The sequence below is a fragment of the Crocodylus porosus genome, unplaced genomic scaffold, assembly GCF_001723895.1.
Source record: "Crocodylus porosus isolate Cpor-Errol unplaced genomic scaffold, CroPor_comp1, whole genome shotgun sequence".
NCBI classification, from domain to species: Eukaryota; Metazoa; Chordata; order Crocodylia; family Crocodylidae; genus Crocodylus; species Crocodylus porosus.
Window position 1 is genome coordinate 7,603,555 of NW_017728921.1, and position 5,246 is coordinate 7,608,800.

The window sequence follows — 5,246 nt, forward strand, 5'->3', positions numbered from 1 at the left end:
TTATCTGAAAATAAGGCAGGGGAAGAAGAAAAGAGAAATATGAAAAAGGTGCTTTTTTAAGTAAGACCTCTTTTTTCTCCTTTGAAACCATTTGTATAGCCTTGAGCGAAGCAAATAAGTGGTGAAAAAAGGATTATTATGGAAACGAAAGTGTAACACTTCAGCACAGCTTTCTGTGTTTAAGTGGTGCTAAAAACAATGCTTGCTTTTGAAAATGCTGAGCGATTAGCGCCAGAAAACATTCCCTTTCTGATCATTTTTTTCCTGTGGCATTTTTCCACTTTACAAATAAGGGGATATTCAGCAAATCCGTGAGCAATTGGCAGTTTCTTCCTCCCAAAGAAAATGCCCCAATCCTTGGCTGTATTGCCATCTGAAGATATTATTGGCCAAGCCATTAGTCTGAAGAGATTAATTTTCCTCTATGACTGCAACAGAGTTAGGCTGATTTGCACCAGCTGAGGATCTGACCTCCAAGAGTTTTACACGCCTTCCTTCCCATTTCACTTTTTTTCTTTCTCCTGGATCAGACCATCCCTATGGAAGAAAACGTCAAGGGAAACCTTCCTTTCCTGGCAGGGGTGGACCTGGCACCAGGAGGGTGCATTGCGTGGGTGCCAGGGGTGCCTGGCAGTCGCAGCAATATTTCTAATCAGGTAGTGCTGACCAAGTCAATTGATTTCATGGCTCATTAAAACTTACCTGATCCCTCCCAAACGTTTCATGCAACAGGCGCTAACAATGCTCTCCTTTTAAGGGTCTTGATGCTCCACAAATCAAGCTATTCGTTGCTCTGCAGTCCTGCTCTCTGCTAGCGGCTCCTGGAAAGAAGCTCCTATTTCACAGCCCCGCAGATTGTTTAGGAAGTTATATTTGTTTTTGCTTCCCTCTTAAATGAAATAATCCAGCTCTGGGCCCCTAGTGGATTAGTAAAGCTTCTAGGTATTTTTAACTGGAGAAAAATAGGTGTTGTTTTTTATGTGAAGATGTACCCCACCGTCTGCACCCCCTTTTTCCAAAGTCTAGATCCACCCACATTTACAGGTATGATGTGCGCCTCCCACGTCAACTGTTAGTGACAAATTGCATAGCTGTGACTCCAGACGATGACCACAAATGCAAGTTAAGGAGTTAAAAGAATGAGTGCTCCCATCAGGAGGACGGCATATTGCTGCAATCCATTCTGCAGGCAAGAAAATGTCAGTGTAAATCCTGCAGGAAGGTAGTGGTAAGCTAGGCGTAAGCCTCTCGGAAAGGGCATCCTTTGTATCTGCCTATAGATATTACCCACTGAAAGCAGAAAGGCTGGCTAGTGTCCATTTCCATTCCCATAGATTCCTATTTGCGAGTCCGTTGTGTCTGCTGATTCAGTGATGGACAGTCTTAAAAGTCATCTATCCCTCGCCATCCAATTAACAGAAGATACAAATTTCTCAGCATTAAGAGAGCTCACGAAAATCATTCTGGCCTTCATTCAAGAAAGCACTTAAACAAGTGCTTAACTTTAAGCATGTGCTGTCTTCAATAGGGACCTAATTCAGGATAGGTGCTCATCTAAGGACACGCTGAGCTACTACTGTGAATAGCAGCCTGTCTTAACATATTACATGGAAAAAAGCACGGTTCAGTCCTAAAGCAGCAAGTTCTTTCCCTTTTAAATCTTCCTTAGTCTCCCATTACCTCTGAGAGCTATTTTGCTGTTTCCCTGCAGCTCCTTCCTATTCTTTGTGCTCTGAATGCTGGGTAGGAACTAAGGTACCTTTAATTTTGCCACAGCAAGCTTCTCACTGGTGAACCATCATCAGCTTTATATAGGTCAGATGGACAATTAACATATATAAAAAACAATTCTAAGGCCAAAATATCATTTAAGAGCCCTCTTCAATTAACATTCACTTTCCATGTCTTAGGTCACAAAGCACCTGCACGGCATTCAGTTCCCATAAAGACTATTATGATCCTACAAAGATGCGTGTTGCTGGCGTTAGGGAGCTAAAACTGAAGACATCCTATAACTCCTCTGTGTGAATAGAAGCCTTCGAGCACACCTCCTCCTAACTCCTAGTTAAGGAAGATTTCCAAACCTGCTCACCCATCAGGGACGGCAGCTGAAGTACGCTGAGCAGATTCCGTCTTTACTTAAACCAAAAGGTGCCATGGTGTTGAATCGAACGTGAACACGGGTAACAGGCGTGAGGTCACCGTATTATTAGTTAATTGTATTACAGTTGCATGTGGAGACCCCAGCTAACAGCAGGGCTACCGTTGTGGTATGTACTGTCACCAGCCCCTAGTAAGAGAGTCCTTGTCCCACAAAGCACACAACAGATGAAAGAAAGCTGAAAAGTAGTATTGTGAACATCTGGATTCCAGCACCTGCTAGGTAGAGAGAAACTGTATATCTCTTTGCCGAAAGACCAACTTCGAAACCAATGCTAGAGGTCAATTAAAGATTTAGTATGGGAACAAACAGGGGAACCCAATTTGATATAGTGACTGGAACGTAGGAGGGCAGTACAGTAAGAAGAAACCAGTGTTAGATCTTGAGTTTACATTGTGCATTTGCTCTATAACTGAATATTGGGCCCCCTCTACATGTGCTGGTCAAGGCTTGATGAGATCTAATGTGTGATCCACATGCACGGCAGGCAGTGCGATTGCGGGATCACACAGTAGATCCCATTGTGCCTTATTGCCGGTACAGAGGGAGCCTGATCCCCGGTTCCCCCTGCACTGGCCAGAAGAAGCTCCCATGTCTGGGAGCCCCATCAGTTGAATGGTTCCCAGCCAAGGGGGCACCCCATGCATCCCCAGGCCTGGGGGATCACGGCTGCCTCAATCTCTCTGGATTGCAGCTGCTGTGGTGCCTAGGGGATTCGTGATGGGCATGGTGTACTCCTGCAGCTGGGAGCCCTGTCAGCTTACAGGGCTCCCAGCCACAGGAGAGAGCCTGCCACGTGTGCAAATTAAAGCTCGACAGTAACCAGCTACCAAGTTAGTACATATTTTCAAAGTTTAACTTTACAGCTGGTTGGAGCTTCTTATTGGGTGATAGTACATTGCACATGTAGTTGGTCTTAAGATAATTGCACAATTAACTAGTTAATTGCGCAATACCTGTAACATGTAGAGGGGGCCTTGGTATAGGGGTTAAATGTATTAGTACCCCCCTCTGACACTGATAACGTCATCTAACTTGGCATGCGATTTCCACTGGAGGTCAGCAGGAGATACGTATCTACCTCCCAACATGTGCTTTTGAAACTCACCAAGTCATTCCCGCCTGCTCTTGCAAACCACACGAACTATTACGTCGAGGGAGAGCTGCGCTCATAATTTAGTAGGACTATTACTGATGCTGATCTGCTAACCACTGTCTTTTTACTTGAATCAAAGCTTTGCTACTCCCATCGTTGCCGACTAAGAAATAACCTTAAGATATTAATATGGCTATAAGTAAGCGTTTATTTCTTATATAATTTTGAATTAATTACTCAGCAGCTAGTACATTTTAAGAGTCAACTACTAATTCATTTGCACTAGCTGTCTTTTTAATTGCCAATTAAGTACCCACATTCATTTGAGACATCTACATCAAAGTGTTGCCAAAACGTGCTATGTGACTGTACTAAAGATTTTTTCACCTGACTTCTCCATTGTTTCATGACAAATTTATCATGGTTGCTTTCCCTTAACACAGCTGGCCTTTAGTAGCTCAGATCTAGAAGCATTAAAATCAATTATCCTATAAACCAGCTTCTTTCATTTCCCTTTATGACATTCTTGTACCCTCCCAACAAAACAAAACAAAAATACCTTTGATCAAATGTTAATGATTTAAAATGATTCATTTGACTATTGAGGAGGGGATTCTTGCTGAAACTCAACAATATGTTTCTGCAGGAAAAGTCTTTCCTCTTTAAACCAGAAGAGGAAGTTAAATGATATTGAAAGTGTCAGGTATACTACGGAGGCTCCTGAGAACCAGAGATTCATCTTGACAGATTGAACTGATCTGTCCATACTGACTATACAGATTTCTGCAGAGAGAGGGTGCGGTAGGATAAAACCAGGGGTTTTCAACCGTTTTCGGTCAGTGTACCCCAGTGGAAGGACACGGAGCGGTGTACCCCTGGCCCATCGGCAGCCGCCGCATGTGAGCTTCCCCTGCCTCCCACATCCAGCTGGGCAGGCGGTGCCTGTGCACAAGTGCAGGATGGTGCATGGTGGCACTCTGTCCCCACGCGGATCCCCTGGGGCCTTCTCAAGTACCCTTGTGGGTACGCGCACCCCTGGTTGGCAGCCCCTGGGATAAAACTATAATCACCAGGATAACTGTAGATGGAAAATGGACATGCCCAAACTAAAGGCACTGTTTCTTTGGGGAGAGAGATACTTTTAACTAGCAGGTTAGCCATTGCAAATATTGCTCTGGACCCTGGTTTGCTTCCTCACTCTAGGCAGAAAACAGCGGAAGTTAGAAAGAAACATGAGGGAAAGGGATCCATAGTAGTAATCTCTCATATGTCAGAGTCAGACAAATGTGCTCACCGATGCAGTGAAGATGATCAGTAGGCCTGTGCAAAGTGGCTAGTATTCGTTTTGGATTCGGATTCAGCCGATTCGGGGGAAAGTGATTCGATTTGGTGATTCAAATCACTGTCCCGAATCAATTTAGCCAAATATCCAAATCCCCTGCCCAGTCTCCCAGCCCAGCAATGGCTGCCCCCGCCTGCCCCAGTTCCCAGGACTTCGGGGAAAAAAGCTCTGACTCACCAGGTGCTGCTGAGTGTGGCGGGGGGCAGGCGATCCCCACTGCCCCCCATTGTCCCACGCTGCATGACGGGCTCTGCACAAGTCCCCTGACCCCCCTCACTCTTTCAGCTCCTCCATGGTGTCCCTGCCCACCCCAGCTCCAGCCCTTTCAGAAAAAAAACCCCCAAACCACTGGACTCACCAGCTCCTGAGGCGGCCTGTTGATAACTTTGAACTCAACTGTTGAACTTTGCTTTGCTAGAAGCAGAGAGACATGTAAATGGCTGCTTATATTTCTGTTTTGCAGTGCCATGTCATAAAGTGAATCTTAACAATCTGTCAAGGAAAATGACAAATGACAAGGTGATCCAGGCTGACCTGGACAAGCTCAGCAAATGGGCAGACAAGAGCCTGATGGTGTTTAACACCGAAAAATGCAAGGTTCTCCACCTTGGGAGGAAAAACCTGCAGCATCCTTATAGGCTCGGCAG